This window comes from Panthera tigris, chromosome A2, assembly GCF_018350195.1.
Source record: "Panthera tigris isolate Pti1 chromosome A2, P.tigris_Pti1_mat1.1, whole genome shotgun sequence".
NCBI lineage: Eukaryota > Metazoa > Chordata > Mammalia > Carnivora > Felidae > Panthera > Panthera tigris.
This window is the reverse complement of record NC_056661.1, coordinates 118,582,230-118,602,512: the sequence shown is the minus strand read 5'-3', so window position 1 is coordinate 118,602,512 and position 20,283 is coordinate 118,582,230. Positions and strand designations below refer to the sequence as shown.

The 20,283-nt window shown below is 42.6% G+C and overlaps 1 protein-coding gene across 3 annotated transcripts in view; it reads left to right on the top strand.

The window, feature by feature from the left end:
- The window catches only part of JAZF1 (JAZF zinc finger 1), a 340,087-nt gene that overhangs the window by 130,634 nt on the left and 189,170 nt on the right, over positions 1 to 20,283 (top strand). The window contains exon 1 of one of the 3 annotated variants that reach the window (XM_042968835.1): positions 13,567 to 13,720. The exons of the other annotated variants lie outside the window; for them this stretch is intronic. The gene's annotated coding sequence lies outside the window, so the exon portion shown is untranslated. Of the gene's footprint in view, positions 1 to 13,566; positions 13,721 to 20,283 lie in introns of those variants that run through there. 3 annotated transcript variants of the gene reach the window in all.

Genomic DNA, 20,283 nt, shown 5'->3' with positions numbered 1-20,283 from the left:
GATTAATAGAGCTGACCATCCTCTCCCCAGACTGATCAAGGAAAACCAAAGGAGAAAAGCTACAAATAAACACAGTAAAGGAAAAACTGCCTATGGGGAGTGAGGCCAGAGATTTAAATCTAATAAGAGAATATTTTGAGCAGTTTTTTAAATAGGCTCTCATCTTTTTTTTTTTCTTAACATTTATTCATTTTTGAGAGGAAGAGAGAGACGAGCACAAGCAGGGGTGAGGCAGAGAGAGAGAGGGCGAAGTAGGCTGCAGGCTCTGAGCTGTCAGCACAGAGCCCGACGCGGGGCTCCAACACACGACCGCGAGATCATGACCTGAACTGAAGTCGGACGCTTCACCAACTGAGCCACCCAGGCGCCCCGAACAAATTTAAATCCAGTCAGTACATTTTATTTTATTTTATTTTATTTTATTATTTTATTTTATTTTATTTTAATTTAATTTTATCTTATTTTATTCAGTCGGTACATTTGAACTCTTAAGTGAAATAGACAAATCTCTAACTTACTAAAACTGACTCTGGAAGCTACAAAAAACCTGAATAGGCTGCAATGATTAAAAGTAGGAGTCCCGGGGCGCCTGGGTGGCTCAGTCGGTTAAGCAGCCGATTTCGGCTCAGGTCATGATCTCGCGGTCCGTGAGTTTGAGCCCCGCGTCGGGCTCTGTGCTCACAGCTCAGAGCCTGGAGCCTGTTTCAGATTCTGTGTCTCCCTCTCTCTGACCCTCCCTGTTCATGCTCTGTCTCTCTGTCTCAAAAATAAATAAACGTTAAAAAAAAAAAAAAAAAGTAGGAGTCCCAATCTTTTCATAGCAAACACACTAGGCCCAGATGTTTTTACACCTAGGATGGTTAAGGAGTAAGTGAGATAATACATATCAAATGCTTTGATAATACTTGGCACAATAGTAAATGCTTATTCGTAAATTTTAGCTGTTGTCATGGTTACTGCTTACGCTTATTCACAGGGTCTCTCTTCAGCCTCTAATGAGGTCTAAAGGTAAAGTGTAAAATCTCTAAAAACCTCATAGAGGCAGGACATAGAGGTTAAAATCATGAAAACATTTTTCTCTGATGTACTTATGTGACTCAAAATCTTTTTATACTACCAATTCATTTGTTTTTACCAAGTCCTGGGTCACCAGTGAAATTCAACCTGTCCCCACCCGTGGCAAACCCCTCTCTGGTATACGGTAACCACTGGACTGTAAAGTTAACCTCAGGGCGCCTGGGTGGCTCAGTCGGTTGAGCGTTGAACTTCGGCTCAGGTCATGATCTCACTGTCCGTGGGTTCGAGTCCCGCATTGGGCTCTGTGCTGGCAGCTCAGAGCCTGGAGCCTGTTCGGATTCTGTGCCTCCCTCTCTCTCTGATCCTCCCCCACTCGTGCTCTGTCTCCATCAGTCAAAAATGAACAAACGTTAAAAAAAAAAATTAAAGTTAACCTCAGTGATGAGGATCACAGCATGACTATTCATTAGGCGCTAGCTTTAATCTTACGTTCTGTTGTTGAGAAATGGAGAAAAATGGCCAAATTAGTATGATTATTCAAGTGCTCCAGATATGAACTTACTGACTTAACATTTTAGCATGTTCTAGAATGCTAAACCTTTTGTCCCTTAAAGACACAAAACATTTTGTATAGGTATGTATTAATAGAAGGTGGTACAGGTAGCCCCCAAGTTAGAGATGGGTGTGCCCCGAAATGTCCTTTTAGGTGGGTTCCTGAGTTATGGAGGCAAGGGGTCACAGACGTAAGAAGGGGTTTCAGGAGCCGGGAGGCGAGAATGCACACGAGGACCCGTTTGGACAAGAAAGACAGAGGGGCAGTCTGCGGCCATGCTGGTGACTGCCAGATAGTAACCTGAGCTTCATCTGAGGATAAAGCAGGGGAACTTGCTGGATTTCATGAGCTGCACTGGTTTTTAGTTTAATCCACTAGTTTAGCCCTTGTGATATGGTGAACGTGGTTGTTACGGAGTAAAACGTTTGGAATGATTTCTTCTTTTGTGAAATTTCATGCCTACCTTCAGATAATACTTTCAGCCCAGCCTAAATAGTTTGTTTTTTTTTTTTTTTTTTTTCCAAAATAGTACGAGAAAATAAGCTGCCTTCAATATGCTGTTGCCTTTGAGGCTTGCAGTTCATTTTTATACGATAAAGGCTTGCATTCCCAGGAACCCCATCTAGCACGGAGCTGTTCTCTACTGCCCTGTACACGTGGTGTGAACCACCTCCTTTGTCTAATTAACTTGCCTCCTTGTACTAATTCGTGCTCTTTTACGTATTTTGCGTGCTCCAGCTTTAAAAAAAAAAAAATTTTTTTTTTTTTGAGAAGGCTCTCTAAATCAGCCTCTCTCCACCCCCTTTATCATCTGCCCTTCCGTGACTCACTAGATATTTATGGAGTCCCCAGCTTCATTGTGGAGTCCTGGGCTGGGTGCGTCCGAGGATCCTGTAAATACTGGTAAATATTCTGTCTGCTCATAAAGAATGGGAACTAGCAGGAGAGGACAGGCTGTTACCTAACTACCATCTCAGGGAGACGTGTACCACAGTGGGAGTACCTCGTTTCCTGAGAATTTGAAGGACGAGGATATTGAATCCAGACTGCTCTGAGCTGGGAGGCCTTGGGCAAGTTCATTAACACCTCTGAACTGGAGTTTCCCCATCTAGATCGCGGGGCTTGTATCATACGTATTGCGAGGGTGTTTTCAAGAATAGAAATGATACTTGTAAAGCAGAGTGTTTGGGAAACGGGCGCTTATTCGTGAAAGTTATTATTATTAAATCAGTCAACAGTTGCTGGGCACCAACTCTGTGCCAGCCACTGTTCCAAGCCCATGGGATACACCAGTGGATAAAACGAGTCCTGACTTTGTGGAGCTTATATTCTATGTGATAAAAAGTATTAAAGCATTATTAACTAACAAACATAAACCAACATTTGTCACTGTTACTGTTATCCATTTGGAGGAATCTGGAAAGAAATGCGTGACGTGGAAATCTGGACAGGGATGGAAGCAGAGAAGGAATAACGCACTGAAGTGTGGGGTGGAGAATTGGCCGCGGATGGGCTCGGGGACAACCGTCGTGGAGTCTGTTGAGCCAGTGCGCGTGGCTGGCCCGGGGTGAGGGGTGGGCATAGGTGCCGGGCTGGGGAGTTTATAGACAGTGAGCAACTGACATCAAGACAAAACAGGGATTTTTTTTTTTTTTTCTTTAACCTGGAGTGTGATTTGACCAGGTCTGGACTTTAGGAAGTCTTGATATGTTAGCGCCGCATAAAGGTTATTGGGAGGGAGAGAGACTGGAATTTGGAGAGGGCAGGTCATTGAAAAAGCTTAGTGAAGAAAAAAACCCCAAAGGGAATGAATTGGTGCCACCCCATTTATGTATTAAGTCTATATCGGGAACTCTTGAGACGTAATTTTCAAAGCCTTATTGACATAAAATACAGAAATCCTAAGTGGACCCCACTAATTTTTACCAACATGTATTACGTGCGTACTCATGTGAATACCGTCTAGATTGAGATGTAGAACATTGTCAGCACCGATGGCAGGGACTTGCGACTCCAAATGCAGCGCGGGCACCTTTCGCTACCCGTCGCCTGTTTCAGGGAAGGACGGTGGGCAAGTCTGGGGGTAAATCCCACCTCGCGCCAGCCAGCCGTCTTTTCAGCCCTCCCGTCCATCTCCCTCCCCTTCCTTCCTGAGCAGCCAGTTGCTACATTAACCAGACAGCAGGAAGAAAGGCAGACTGTGTCTCCCAGAGTCTGTACCTCTTCCTGAGTTAACTTTTTAAGTGGGATACACGAAGCACATTTACCCTAATGGCCCCAAGCATGAGAGAATCACATTTTATACCAAGCCTTGGGTTTCCCTAAAGGGAAACAGTAGAAATATTTACAAGTAGTTTTAGTGTGGCCAGAACATACTCAAACCACAAATAGAGATCCTGTCAGCTAGTGCACTAGGGGGAGGGGTCCCCGGGTCTCCGGTGTGACCAGGGGGCAGGGGGCCCGCACCTCAGTACGGTTTACCATTCTGTCTCTCGAAGTGACTGTGCAGTGTTCTCTTTACACACAGGAAGGGGCCCATTTCTGTTCCATTGCTGATTACCGCATTGCTATCTTACTAGTTAAAAAGCTTTGTATCACTTATTACATAGGACCGTGGCGTTCGGTTAAATTTTCAAGGGCAGATTCTTTTAAGTTGCATTTCTTCAGCTCCTGTAACCATTGTGTGGTCAGTTTTATGCCAAGGCACATAGGGAAGGCGTTCTAGATAAATAGTATTGATTATCAAAGTAGTATTTTGTATATTTAAGTATATTTAGGAATATATACCCTGGGGCAGACAGTTTTTTGCAGCTTTTGTTTTCCCGTACGAATTGATTTATGGCACATTTACTTTCCAAAATGGACTTGGGAAGGGGCGCCTGGCTGGCTCCGTTGGTAGCACATGTGACTTTTGATCTCCGGATTTTGAGTTCGAGCTCCACATTGGGTGGAGAGATTACTTAAAAGTAAAATCTTTAAAAAAAAAAAAAAAAAAAAAAATCTGAAAATGGATTTGGGAAGGCATATATGAAAAGTCAGAGAACAGATGAAGAATTATGTTGGTTCCTCCCTTAATTGAAGAAATTGAATTTTAATCCTGGGAGGAGCTCAAACAGTGATTTTCCTTTGTCCTTTTTTATTTTTGCTTGATTCAACAGGTTAAAAACAAATGAGGGAGGGTTGGGTGGGAAAGATGGGGATGGGAGGGTCCCACAAAGCCCTCGAGAGTCTTTCCAGGTGTGGATAGATCCAGCCCGTGTCTTCTCAGCCTACTCCAGTTTTTTCCACTCTGCTCTGCTCCTTTGCTTACAACTCGGTTGGTAGTGTAGTGAAAGGTAAAAAAGCGGTTCCCTTCCAAACTCTTATCTGTAGAAATCTGTCATTTAGGATTACAGCCCATTTTGGATCTTTGGGATACTTTTGCCGTTGATAGGAGATATGAAAGTACTGGTTTTTTTTGTTTTGTTTGTTTTTCTAATGTTTTATTTTTATGTTTGTTTGTTTTGAGAGAGACAGCGTGAGTAGGGGAGGGGCAGAGAGGGAGGGAGAGACAGAATCAGAAGCAGACTCCAGGCTCTGAGCTATCAGCGCAGAGCCCGACACGGGGCTCGAACCCACGAACCATGAGATCATGACCCGAGCCGAAGTCTGACGCTCAACCGACTGAGCCACCCAGGCGCCCCTTGAAAGTACTGTTTTATGTACTGTTCTAGTTTGCTAGCTAGCAGAATAAACTTCTTTGATTATTTCTTGACTGTACCCCCGAAAAAGCATATTTTTCCTAACTGTAATTGTCATAGTCTTAACCACATCAGTCCACTTAATTTAGAAACCTGGAGTTGAAAGCATAATGAGGATAAGATATAGTGAACTGATTCTGTCAGCAATGTGTTCTGATATCAGACAACATAATGTTTTGTAGTTTCTGGTCTACCTTTAAAAATAACTCATGTGGATTGAAGAAATAAAACCCCTAAAAGAAAACAAAGGGAAAAGCGTTAGCGCATTGGGTTTGGCAATGATGTCTTGGATATGACACCAAAGGTACAGACAACAAAAGCAAAAATAGACAAGCGGGACTCCAATAAACTTAAAAACTTGTGTACATCAAAGGAAACAATCAACAGAGTGGGATGAGAGAACATATTTGCAAATTATGTATCTAATAAGGGGCTAACATCAAGAATATAAGGAGCTTCTACAACTGAACAACAAAAAACCAAATAACCTGTTTAAGTAATGGATAAAGGATCTGCATAGCCAGTTCCCCAAAGAAGATTTATATATATATATATACATATATATATATATATATATATATGTATATATATATATATATGCTCAACATCACTAATCACGAAAGAAACGGAAATCAGAACCACAATGAGACGTCACCTAACGTGCATTAGCATGGCAACTATCAGAAAAAGAAAAGGGAAAGAAAGAAAGAAACAAGCATTTGGTGAGGACGTGGAAAATTGGAACCCTTGTGCATTGTTGTTGGGAATGTAAAATGGGGCAGCCATTATGGAAAATAGTATGGAGTTTCCTCAAAAACCTGAAAGAATTACCACGTGATCCATCAATTCCATTCCTGGGTGTATACCCAAAAGAATTGAAAGCTGTTGTGGTTTTTTGTTTGTTTGTTTGTTTTTATGTTTGAGAGAGAGAGAGACAGAGTGCAAGTGGGGGAGGGGCAGAGAGAGAGAGAGATACAGAATTTGAAGCAGGCTCTAGGCCCCTGAGCTGTCAGCACAGAGCGCAATGGGAGGCTCGAACCCACGAAATGTAAGATCATGACCTCAGCCAAAGTCGGACACTTAATGGACTGAGCCACCCAGGTGCCCCTAGAGCTGGGTTTTGAAGAGGTGTTTGAACACCGCAACCCAAATGTTCGTTGACAGATGAATGGCTAAAGAAGATGTGGTTTATACATACAACAGAATCTTATTAAGCCTTTCAAAATAAGGAAGTTCTGAGACCTGCTATGACATGGATGAACCTCGAAGACATTATTACGCTGAACAAAATAAGCCAGTCACAAATGCACAGATACCGTATCGTTCAGATGAGTGTCTGAAATATTTAAAGTAACCAAAATAGTACAATCTCTTGTGCAACAATGTGAATATGCTTCACACAACTGAACAGTACGCTTGAAAATGGTTCAGATGATAAATTTAATGCTATGTATTTTTTACTACAATAAAAGCAAAATAGTCTCCACACTTCCTCTACGTTTGGGTAAAAAGGATTCCTCCTCTTTGCGAGTGTCCTTTATTCTAAGACTGGGAGTCTTAGCATGATTTTTGCAGGCTTGATTTTAACATCCTGACCGATCGGCATTTCAAGTAATCTCAAATAACACAAAGCTGCAGGTTGCTTTGCTCTCCTTGTGAAACTGGAGAGACGACCGGGTTTTTTTTTTTTTCTTCGTTGTTTTCTTTGTTAAAATACTTCCATAGTTCTTGCTGTGCCAAATGGTTTTATCATCTTCGAAAAAGGCTGGAGAAACGGGTTGGAGAGTAGATTACAAATCCGTGCAACACTCCCCTCTCCTCTGCACTGATATAAAGCGACAGGGTCGGTAGGGACCGCTTTCTTCCAAAAGTTTTTTATGGTAGCTCTTTATGCCTGTATTGAAATGATCAAATTATCAAATCGATTCCAGAAACTCCAGTAAAATGAAAGTGATGTAGAGACAAAACAAAAAGGTACGTGGCTTCCTTGGTGCCATTCGGCTTAGGAGAGGGAGCACCCAATTTTTAATACGAGCAGTTTACAACCACTCATGGTTAAATGGTTTATAGGATTCTCTGTAACAAAAGGTGGTCTAATTACTAAGGAGGAGCGAATAATATAGCCAGGTTATTTACAATGTGTGACTTACTTAAATTATGATCCTGTTAACTATACAAAAATGACAGAAAGCAGAAACATCAGAGCAAATTAAACATTCTGGCTTTTCATTAATGATCTTGAATATAGGAGGTGTGCACAAGGTTAATTTTTTTTCCCCTTTAAACATCACATGAGGCCTGCCCTCGGAATGAACCTGCAGTTTCCAGGATTCAGGGCATCAGCTCCTAAACAGGAAAAAAAAAAAAAAAAAAATGACAGTAGTTTTTCTTTTCCATTAGGCCACACCAGAGTGTTTAGTTTCTGTCACTAAATCACATGGTAGGGATTCTAAATGCCCAATTTTAGGTGTGATTTCTTTCCTTGTGATTTTTGTTTTAGTCTGAGTTACTTGTTGATTTTAATTGTCCTTATTTGTGATCTTTATTGATTGCCTGTGCCACCTACGACCCTCTTTTGTGGCACCGAACTTGGCAGGGAGTTTGCACATGAATCTCTGGACGTTTTTTTTTCAACAGTAGGGTGATGTGTTCCTTGTAAGTGAAACTGATGGAGAATATACAAAAGGAGCTGGGAAAAGTTGCATTCAGAAGCCAGTTTGCCGGAGAAAATGTAGAACTTTACTAGATTAGTGACATTATTTATCCAAAGTGCATTATGTTTACTTAAAATATTACAGTAAGGGACGCCTGGGTGGCACAGTCAGTTGAGTGTCCAACCTCCGCTTAGGTCATGATCTCGCGGTTTGTGAGTTCGAGGCCCGCACTGGGCTGTCTGCTGTCAGCCAAGAGCCTGCTTCAGATCCCCTGTCCCCCCCACCCCGCCCCTCCCCTCCTCACTCACTCTCTCTCTCTCTCAAAAATAAATAAATTTTTTTTTTAATATGACAGTAAGAATCTTAATTAAAGAGAACACGCGGATGGTTACCACAGGGGAAGTGGGTGGGGGATGGGTTAAATCGATGGTGGGGATTAAGGGGGGGCATTTGTGATGAGCGCCAGGTGATGTCTGGAAGTGTTGAATCACTATATTGTACACCTGAAACCAATACGACATTGTATGTCAACAGGAATTTAAATAGAAGCTTAGTAAAATAAAATATTACAGTACTTGTGAAAAAACACAGTCATAGTGTCTCTCTCAGAAGTTGTCCAGAGACCCCATAACAAAAGAAAGCGTGTAGAAAATGTTAGTAACTCCATTAGCAAACTTGAATAGCCAGCACAAGGAGGGCACGTCTTCTTTTCAGGCACTCCTGTGTCACAAAGATCGATTATGGACCAGGCCCCAGAGAAAATCTGTGCATGTTACAAGTTAGGTGCCATACGTAGTCCAGGTTCTTCAAATAAGATCCAGTAATACCAGATGTCAGCGATAAGGACAGTCTTAACCAGGTCTAGCAACTTTTTAAAGTTTTAAAATGCTCCTCTTCCCCGGGGCGCCTGGGCGGCTCAGTCAGTCGAGCGTCCGACTTGGGCTCAGGTCGTGATCTCACGGTCGGTGAGTTCGAGCCCCGCGTCGGGCTCTGTGCTGACAGCTTGGAGCCTGGAGCCTGCTTCCGATTCTGTGTCTCTCTGTCTCCCTCTGCCCCTCCCCCACTCATTCTCTCTCCCTCTCTCTCAAAACTAAACAAACATAAAAAGATACAACTCATACCCCCTAAAATTCACCCTTTGGAAGTGTACAGTTCAGTGGTTTTTTTAGTATTTTCGCAGAATTATGCGACCATAAACACTATGTGATTTCAGGACATTTTTATCACCTCCAACAGAGTCCTGAACCCACTAGTCTTCCCTTCCCACTCACTGCTGTCCCCAGCCCTTGGCAGCCATGTCCCGCCTTCTATAATATTTGTCTACTGTAGACAGTTCACATAATCGGAGGCGTGGAATATGTGTCCTTTTGTATCTGGCTTCTTTCACGTAGCTTGTTTTCAGGGTTCATATATGTTGTAACACGAATCAGAATTTGATTTCTTTTCATGGCTCAGTAACATTCCATTATGTGAGTATAGTAGACTTTTTAAAGTTGATTTTGAGAAAGAGAGACAAAACGTTAGCAGGGAAGGGGCAGAGGGAGAGAGGGAGAGAAACCCAAGCGGGTTCCACGCTGTCAGCACAGAGCCTGACGCAGGGTTCGAAGTCATGAACCGTGACATCATGACCTGAGCCGAAATCAAGAGTCGCACACTTTTAACTACCTGAGCCACCCAGGTGCCCCTCCTTTGTGTGACTGTAACACTTTCTTAAATCCATTCATCCATTGATGTACATTTGGGTTATTTCCACCTTTTGGTTATTATGAGTAATGAAGCTGTGAATATTCATGTATGCTTTTTTGTATGAACATTTTTAAAACTCTGAGTTAAAGAATAAAATCATAATTAGAACAAAAGTCTATTTAGAAGTTACAGGGAATGAGGGGCGCCTGGGTGGCTCAGTCGGTTGAGTGTCCGACTTCGGCTCAGGTCATGATCTCATGGCTCGTGGGTTTGAGCCCCGCATCAGGCTCTGTGCTGACCTCTTGCTCAGAGCCTGGAGCTTGCTTCGGCTTCTGTGTCTCCTTCTCTCTCTGCCCCTCCCCTGCTCGCACTCTGTCTGTCTCTCTCTGTCTCTAAAATAAATAAACGTTAAAAAAATTTTTTTTAAAAAATTAAAAAGAAAGAATATGAATCAAGAAAAATAAATATTTTTCCTATATGATAGCATTCACCACATACACAGTATTCTGGGAAAAAATGATACCTCTCACAACTGCATCACAATCTGTAAAACTAAGAAAGTACAGTTGACAAAAAATGTGTAGGAGACAAACTAAAACTTTACTGAAGTGTAGGCAGAGGTGTTAATAAAAGGAGATACATTCCACTTCTGGCTGGGAACTCAGTATTATAAAGCAAGTTTTCTCCAAATTAATGTAACACTTCTATGCAATTCCAATAAAGTCCCCCTAGAATTTCTTTTTAAAGCTTGACAAGTTGCTTCTAAAGTTCATATAAAAGAATAAGCAAAAATGGCACAGAAATTTATTTAAAAAGAAACAATTGGGGGGCATTTGCCCTACTAGATTTTATAATATGCTACGGAGAACCTATAAATAGATCTATGTGTGCATGAGAATTTAGTATGAAGATAAAACTTTTCAGATCAGTAGGAGAGGATGAACTATTTAATATCTATAGCTGACCCTCGAGCAACAGGGGAGTTACAGTTGCCAACCTCCCATGCAGTAAAAAATCTACATGTAACTCTTGATTCCCCCTAAAACTTAGGGAGGACCATGAGAGATCAGTTTTTTACTGTGATATGCACTTTGCCAGAGAGATGAGCTGCTCATGAGGAGATGATTAGTGTCACACATGTTGTTTGTGAGTTTTTTTCAAATTGTTGCAAATCCCCAAAGAATTTTCCAGGGTATTTATTTAAAAAAAAAAAATCTGTGTATAAGTGCATCCTGCAGTTCAAACCCCTGTTGTTCAAGGCTCAACCATAGTGTTAAGTCAACTGGCAATCTCTTTGGGAAAATATATATTTAGATCTCCGGTTCATGCCACACACTGCATTTCAAATCTATAAAATTCTAGAAGGAAATATAAAGCAATATATTTTTTATAGTTGTGGGGAAGGTCTTTAGAAGCATGACAAGGAACCCTGGAGTCTTAAAACGTTTAACAAATTCAGTTTTGTGAAATTATGGCAAAAGAAACTATAAATGAAATTAAAGTATATGAAACATGTATAGTGTTGTGTTCAGAATTTATAGAGAGCTCCCACAAATCAGTAAGGAAAGACAATGGAACAGAAAAGTGTGGGGAGGATATGAACAGTCACGTAAGAAATACAGATGGCTAATAAGCATCAAAATACCTTTGCTTACGATCAAGGAAAATGACTATTGGATTCAATTTTCATCTATCAGTCGCCAAAAATTAAAATGACCTGTGATGTCTGATGCTTGGGAAGGTGTGGCAAAAAGAGCCTTCTCCTACACTCTTACTGGAAGTTTAGGTTTATGTCGGCTGTTTAGGAGGGTCGTATCTATCCAAACTTAAAACATAGCTACTTTTGGGGTGCCTGGGTGGCTCAGTCAGTTGGGCGACCAACTTCGGCTCAGGCCATGATCTCATGGTTCATGGGTTCGAGCCCCGCGTCGGGCTCTGTGCTGACAGCTCAGAGCCTGGAGCCTGCTTCGGATTCTGTGTCTCCCTCTCTCTCTGCCCCACACCCCCACTCGTACTCTGTCTCTCAAAAATAAACGTTAAAAAAAAAAAAAAAAAGCATAGCGACTTTTAACATAGCAAGTCTATCTACTGCTGTGCAACAGAAATTCACCAGAGCAGAATTTATGTAGAGAAAACCTGGGGGCAGCCTAAATGCCCCTCAGTAAGAGAATAGGTTAAATAAAATTTGGAGTATTCTTTATATGTAATACCATGCAGCCATTAAAAACAAGCTAGTTTAGGGGCGCCTGGGTGGCTCAGTTGGTTGAGCATCTGACTTCGGCTCAGGTCACGATCTTGCGGTCCGTGAGTTCGAGCCCCGCGTCGGGCTCTGTGCTGACAGCTCAGAGCCTGGAGCCTGCTTCTGATTCTGTGTCCCTCTCTCTCTGACCCTCCCCTGCTCATGCTCTGTCTCTCTCTGTCAAAAATAAATAAACATTAAAAAACAACAACAACAACAAAAAAAAAACAAGCTAGTTTTGTATCATTTGACATAAGGTAGATGCCGTGTGTTGGCATAACAGTTAAGATCCCAGGTCTGGCATAGACTTGATATCTCTAAGGCTGAGTGACTTTGAGCAGTCACTTAACTTCTCTAGCATTAGTTTGCCTGTCTATAAAAATGGGGCTCGCTATAGCACTCACGTCCTTAGGGTTTTGTGCAAAGCAAACGGGGTGGATGGTCCATGCACACCAGTAAGCACTCACTCAGAAGTGGGTACAAAACGTGGCACAAGGAGCTGCGTATTTGCTTGTGTGTTGAAAAAGCTGGAGGACACCTGTCACAGTGCTTGTAAGTAATTAACCAGGCCGGAGGGGAGGGGTAGGGAGTTTAATAACATGGTAAAAAAAAAAACCCAAAACCAAACCAAAAGCCCCCACACACCTGTTATGAAGTGTTCCCGACATGAACCCCAGCACTGGCTCTCATTCTGCTTAACAATTCAAGTCTACACTGTAGTCACTACACTTATGGGTATCTCTTATTCTGGATATAATCACTTCCTGCACCCCGAGTTTGGGGTAATCCAAAATACAGGAGGAGTTTTAGAGAAATAGCTTAATCCCAGTTCAGCAGAGCTTTTCTTCACGTGTCCCTTAGAAGGTTGTTCCTTTCCTGGAGGCGCCCCTGCATCTGGCATTCAGTATGGTTGACTTGCTGAGGAAGAAAAAGGAAGCAGCCTCTTTCTTCCTCAGTGTCAGAAGAAAACATTCTGGATTCTAGGGAGAAGGCTCCGAGGCACTTAGCCATTCAGAGGCATTTCCATAGACACACTCCCGCCTCCTCCATCCCCACCCCCACCTTCTTTGAAGAAGAAAAGTCAGTTTCTTTTATGCCTCCCGAAATTTCACCTTCCTCCTTCTCCCAGCCTTTCTCCTTCCTTCCTTCCCACCCACCCCTTGGGAGAGGCACTGGTCTCCTCTTATTCACAGTTTAAGAGGCTGGTGACCCCTAGTGTCAAAATTCCATCTCCTTTGGGCGGAACGAACCCTTTCCCCCTGGCTTTTCCGGTTGTTGGGAAGAATTAAAGGAAAAGCTGAGACTGAATTCCCGAGAATCCCCAAATGGGTTTCAGATGAGGTTGGGTCAGTCCTTGGCTCAAGTGTGATTATAATGTCTCTCAATCTGTATCTCCCCCCACCCCCCCGACCTCGCCCCAACAATTAGATGGTGTGCAGAGACCTAGGAATTCTATGATGATTGTAACCTTTTTCATCGTACTGCCACACTGTTAGTATCACCAGTAAATGACATCGTTTTTCATTACTATAGCTGCCTCCAGCCATAGATTCAGAAAGGTCAATTTTAATTAAAAACCAAGGAAAAATACATTTTGTGGGTTGTTTTGTTTTGTTTTTTTTTTTACCTTAGAAGAATAGGTTATTAGCTTCCTTTCTAACTGCTGCTGCCTTGTAGAACTTTCAGAGGACACGGACAGACTCTTAAAAATCTTCAGCAGATCACCTCACCGGCTAGAACAGTTGCAGACACTTTGGAGGAAGGGGGGCTCTCATGCCCTGTGCCCGCTCTCTGCTGGAGGTGTCCCCTGCATAAGCCCTACGTCATCCCAGTAAGTTGTCCTTCAGTCATTAGAGCCGAAAAATTTATAAGACGATCAGGTTCGTGCACATCCCATTTTGCAGAAGACAGTGAGGACTGCGGGGTTTGCTTGACTTTGTCCAAGGTCTCTCGCAAGCTGGGAATAAAGAAAAGGAGGCGGAGGGGGGTGTCAGAGGGTAGGAAGGAGGGAAGGACAGATGGTCATGCTCCCAGGCTAAGAAGGTTCACTTATGTGGGTCTTGAATGATTAGATTTACAAAGATGTAATGATTTTTGAAGTAAAAGTCACCATTGTCACTACTTTAAAGGGTACCCTTCATTCAGGGTAATGGGTATTAAGGAGGGCACTTGTCGTGATAAGCACTAGGTGTTGTATGTAAGTGATGAATCACTGAATTCTACTCCTGAAACTAATATTGCACTGCATGTTAACTAAAATTTCAATTAAAAAAAACAACTTCTAAAATGAAAATAAAAAATAAAGTGTACAATTCAGTGGTGTTTAGTGCCTTCACAATGTTGTACAACTATCAGGACTTTTTTTTCCTTCCCAACTCTTTTTTGTTTTTTTAAAGTTTATTTTTGAGAGAGAAAGAGAGAGAGAGAGAGCAGGGGAGGGGCAGAGAGAGAGGAAGACACAGAATCCAAAGCAGGCTCCAGGCTCCGAGCTGTCAGCACAGAGCCCGACGCGGGGCTCGAACCCACGAACCCATGAGCTCATGACCTGAGCTGAAGTCGGACGCTTAACCGACTGAGCCACCCAGGCGCCCCTAGGACTTTCTAGAATGCTTTGTCACTCCAGAAGGAGACCCCATTCCCTGTTCTTCCCTCTTCCAGCCCCTGGCAACCACCAATGTGCTTTTCTGTCTCCATCGGACTGCTTATTCTAGATATCTCATATATGCGTGGAATCATACCGTATCTGGCCTTTTGTGACTGGTTTCTTTTACATACAGTATTTTCAAGGTTCATTCATGGTGTAGCATGCATCAGTACTTCTGTTTTACATACGTTAATTTGTTAGTTTATCTTAACCAGTTCTTGGCACGCTGCAAGCCCCAAGCCTTACCCTGATCCATGCTCCAGATGCTGCCAGTGCTGTATCTAAAATGCACATTTGATCGTGTCCACACCCCCGACTCAGAATTCGTGTGTCATCATTTCCATCAGGGTAACGGTCACGTTCTGGCAGGACCTCGAGGGCCCTCCTTTATGGCACTGGCAACAGTGTCGTCTCTAGGCTCATTCCTGTCCTCTCCCCTCCCCCCCCCCCACCCTGTAATCCAAGGAGGCACCTTATTCGGCCATCACCTGTCACACAGTCAACGCCGCCTTTGAAATGTCATCTCCATCTCCCAACCCTCTTAACCCAACGAACTCCTCCTAGTTCTTCAACACCCATCCTGCGTGCCTTCAACCCATCCTTCCTCTTGGCTGTAACTACTTCTCTGCTCCCCCACGAAGGCTGTCTCTTTCATGCACCCGGGACTTTATTTTCATGAGGTGACCCCGTCACCTTTGGACTACTGAGCGTGTTTGAAGGCAGCACGTCATAGGATGGTCTGGATTTTTTGAACCCGGATTGGAGAGGCTTCGTCTCCTAGAGCAACGAGAAGGGAGCCCTTCCTTGCAAGTCCAATAGTTGTTAAAATTTCTCCTTAGCAGTTTCTCAGAGAACACAGCCATCAGTAGCATTGGTCGGTATATGGGAAATAGCATTTCTGAGATGCTTATGATGGGTTTTTAGGCAGTCTCCCTTGACAGACAGCTATGTTACGGGGGAGTTCTCCCCTCTGAGGATTTGTTAATAGAGAGCAAGGCGGCCTTTTCCCAACTGTTGGCAAGGACACTCGGAATAAAAACTTTTGGCCCCTGTGTGCGTGATAGTCATAATCCTCTAAATTCAAATAATCTGAAGTATGTAGATCTTGCCCTCAGACTGATGATTCTCAGACACAAGAATGTCTTGGACGGTAAAGAGGAACAATGCAGTGAGATTGTACTGGCTCTGGAGAGCCGAGGCTTGGGAAGTAGATGTGCTCATGGAATTCCGTGCTGCCTCATAATTTTCTACTTTAGTAAGATGTCTAGTTTCATTTTTCCCACGTCTGTGTCACCTGTTTTGTTTTTTTTTTTTTTTCTAACAGTTTACACCAAATCCACCTACATTCAAACTCGTAGAATCCCAAGTCAGGAAGTGTCATCATTTGGGACAGTCTGACTTGGAAAGGAGGTGAATTCTCCTTCCTTCCACTGTCAGCCAACAGCTCTCATCCTTGCAAACACACACATGGACGTGCTGTCACACTGACATGACCAGCCAGACGCTAGTTCTTGGCATGCGGAGCACGACTAAGTCCTTTGCCTCTAATTTCTATTACACGACTTCTGCTGCACACATTTTAATGTAAAACTTAACCCCAGGTCACTTGTCGATTTGCATTCTGGGAACGAATTTGTGTCTGTAAGAGCACACTATAGCCGTAAAATAGAAATAATCTTTGTGGTTTCTAAAAGGACTCTTTGGCATTAAATGATAGGTTTTAATGCTTATTTATTTTTGAGAGAGCGAGAGCACAGGCAGGGGAGGCTCAGAGAGAGAGAGAGGATCCGAAGCAGTCTCTGTGCTGACAGCAGTGAGCCTGATGTGGGCCTTGAACTCACGAACTGGGAGATCGTGACCTGAGCCAAAGTCTGACATAGCCAACTAAGCCACCCAGGCGACCCTGAAAGGATTTTCTTAATGGATATTTTTTTTATGACTTACTATATTGAATTTGGGACATATTAAATTAAATATTGCTTAATTAAAATGAGTATCTAAAGTGACTCACAGAATGGAACACAGCTTATTAAAGAACCACAGTCTTCTACCCAATGTGGCCATACAAAGTGGCATCCATTCCAAATTCTCCCTTGATCATGTAATTGCTATAAATGATTGTTTTATTAGAACCATTCTTTTAAGTGGGTATTTAAAACTTTACATGTCCAGAATAGAACTCTTGATCCCCACTCCCCTACACATACTCTGTCTCTCTCTCTCTCTCTCTCTCTCTCTCTCTCTCTCTCTCACACACACACACACACACACACATACACACACACTCATAAACTCATGATCTCACCCCCCTTCACACACACACACCCCTGTTCTTCACCCAGGCTTCCCTCTCAGTAGGGGACGCTTTCCCCTGCCTGGTGGCTCAGCCACTGTGACCTTCCTACTCCTCAAGCGTGCCCAGCTCGGTCTCACCTTCCCACAGGGGCAGTAGTCATCTCTGTGTCTGAGACGTTTACCCCTAGATCCTTGTGTGGCCAACTTCTGATTTTTAAGACTTGACGTAGTGCTGCCTCTTCAAAGAGGGCTTCCTGGTCACTCTTGATCATATCACCCTTTTACTTTTTTTTTTTTTTTTTTTAATGTTTATTTATTTTTAAGAGAGAGAGAGCACGAGTGAGGGAGGGGCAGACAGACAGAGGGAGACACAGAATCCGAAGCAGGCTCCAGGCTCTGGTCTGTCAGCAGAGAGCCCGACGTGGGGCCTGAACCCATGAACCGTGAGATCATGACCTGAGCCAAAGACGGACGCTTATCTAAATGAACCACCCAGGTGCCCCGTCACCCTTTTACTTTTATATTGTTCTCAGCACTCTTACATACTGTCTTGTTTATTACTTATTTGTAATTTTCCCACCTAGACGGTAAGCAGCACAAAAACAGAACCTTGCTTGTTCCACTCAGAACAACGGTACCTGCCTGGTGTATACTTGGCTCTCAATAGACCCTTGAAGGAAGGAAGGAGGGAGGGACGGAAACTGGCGTTAGATTTTTCTTCGGAGGAGTTGGAGGGGCACAGGTAGTATACAGAATGGAAACCTTCCTAAAAGTTGAATTCATTTCTCATGAAATTAAGGTTTTTCTATGATGTGTAAAGAATACCCTTTAATAATACTTTGGATTTGCATTATCTGGACTCTCAGCATTTTTTAATGTGTTCGAGGCTTCAGTTCGAGCACTCTCCGAAAGGCTAACTTTAATAACATCAGACCTGCCATTTCTACAGGGCTTAGAATAGATTCCAAAATGCCAGAGAAAATTAAATGCAAAAAAGCTCCAGTTAATTAATGTTTCAGAATAAATTAATGTTTTAGGTCTGACTTTAACTGACAAGATTGGTGAATTTCAAAGTTAAAACTGCCACCTTTATCCCGTGTCTGTATTTTGTGCGGCACTTAGTCGTTCCTGTTATTTATCTCCTTGGGGAATAAAGGGAGGTGTATACTTATTGAATTTTAAGTTAAAATAAAAAACACAATCGTACTCGTTATTCTTAGGAGAAAGGGTTTTAGCATTCCTCGTAACTCTCTTTAGTTGTGCGATTATTCCTGAATGTGCAAAGTTGGGAGCAGATCCTAAATGTTTGTTGCTGTGGTGCTGTAACATCCTGAGAGGAGGCTCGCATTTATGTGCGTGGTTTGTGCTCCAGGGGCTGGCTTGGCTTCCTACATATTTCTCAGTAAATTAATTATGGAATGCTGGTGTGTGTGTTGGCCACGGAGAAGGAGGCGCATTTTCATCTTGTCTGATTTCTTTCTTGTTTATCCTTGGCTCTTAGACCATAGGAAAAAATCGGCAAAAACCGGGGACGTTTTTTTCTGATTTTTTTTTCTGCTTCCTCATATTCTCTTCTTCATTTTCTGAGCCTCTCTCTCTCTCTCCCTGTTTGCAAGATTAATTTGTCTGTCTCATAAGAATATTGTGAGTTAATGAGATGAGTGTGTGTGTGTGTGTCCAATATAGTTCTGACCCCAAACTATTTTTTAAAATATTGGAATGTTCGGGGAGCCTGGGTGGTGCCCTCAGCTGAACGTCCAACTTCAGCTCAGGTCATGATCTCACGGTTTGTGGGTTCAAGCCCCACTCTGTGCTGACAGCTCAGAGCCTGGAGCCTGCTTCAGATTCTGTGTCTCCCTTGCTCTCTGCCCCTCCCCTGCTCACGCTCTGTCTTTCTCTGTCTCTCAAAAATAAATAAACGTAAAAAAATTTTTTTTAATATTGGAATGTTCTTGGAGGATCTCTACACTAAGGAGGGTTAGGTGTAGCTCTGAGGTCTCTTTAAACCTTAAGACTCTACAGTCTTACATCCCATATACTGTACAGTCATGAGTCTTTTAAAATTGAATATATAGACCGCCTCCCAATTGACCACTGTGTATTACTTTTGTTAACACAAACATTTCACTATGAAAGTGTAATCAGTGTGCTAAGCAGTAGGGTTTTAGATATGAAAGAAGATTTATATTTTACTTTGTTTCACAAAAGGACTTGAGGCAGAGGTAAATGTGCATCATGAACATTTGCTGTTCTTGTGTCAGACTTTAAGTGTTCCAAGTACAGATGGTTAGGCTGGATGTAAACTGACCTGTAGAATGCTCAACAAGTCTTTTGTTTTAATAGATAACATATATTTTGTAACTTCCTACTTTTTTAATGTTTATTTCATTTTATTTTTTAATATGAAATTTATTGTCAAATTGGTGTCCATACAACACCCAGTGCTCATCCCAACAGGTGCCCTCCTCAATGCCCAGCACCCACTTTCCCCTCCCTCCCACCCCCCACCCACCCTCAGTTTATTCTCAGTTTTTAAGAGTCTCTTGTGATTTGCCTCCTTCCCTCTCTGTGTCTTTTTTTTCCCCCTTCCCCTCCCCCATGGTCTTCTGTTAAGTTTCTCAGGATCCACATAAGAGTGAAAACATATGGTATCTGTCTTTCTCTGTATGGCTTATTTCACATAGCATAACACTCTCCAGTTGCGTCCACGTTGCTACAAAAGGCCAGATTTCATTCTTTCTCACTGCCAAGTAGTATTCCATTGTGCATATAAACCACAATTTCTTTATCCATTCATCAGTTGATGGACATTTAGGCTCTTTCCATAATTTGGCTATTGTTGAGAGCGCTGCTATAAACATTGGGGTACAGGTGCCCCTATGCATCAGCACTCCTGTATCCCTTGGGTAAATTCCTAGCAGTGCTATTGCTGGGTCATAGGGTAGGTCTATTTTTAATTTTTTGAGGAACCTCCACACTGTTTTCCAGAGGGGCCGCACCAGTTTGCATTCCCACCAACAGTGCAAGAGGGTTCCCGTTTCTCCACATCCTCGCCAGCATCTATAGTCTCCTGATTTGTTCATTTTGGCCATTCTGACTGGTGTGAGGTGATATCTCAGTGTGGTTTTGATTTGTATTTCCCTGATGAGGAGTGACATTGAGCATCTTTTCACGTGCCTGTTGGCCATCTGGATGTCTTCTTTAGAGAAGTGTCTATTCATGTTTTCTGCCCATTTCTTCACTGGATTTATTTGTTTTTCGGGTGTGGAGTTTGGTGAGTTCTTTAACTTCCTACTTTTTAAAATAAAATCCAGTGGCAGGACAAGCTCCAGGTAATCTGGAATTCTGTGTTGTTGGACTAAGGCTTTCAGTTATTCAAGAATTTACTGGACTTATGAGGTGTGCACATGTTTCTTTTTTGGGAATTTTAGTTGATATTTGCAAGTAATGCTTGG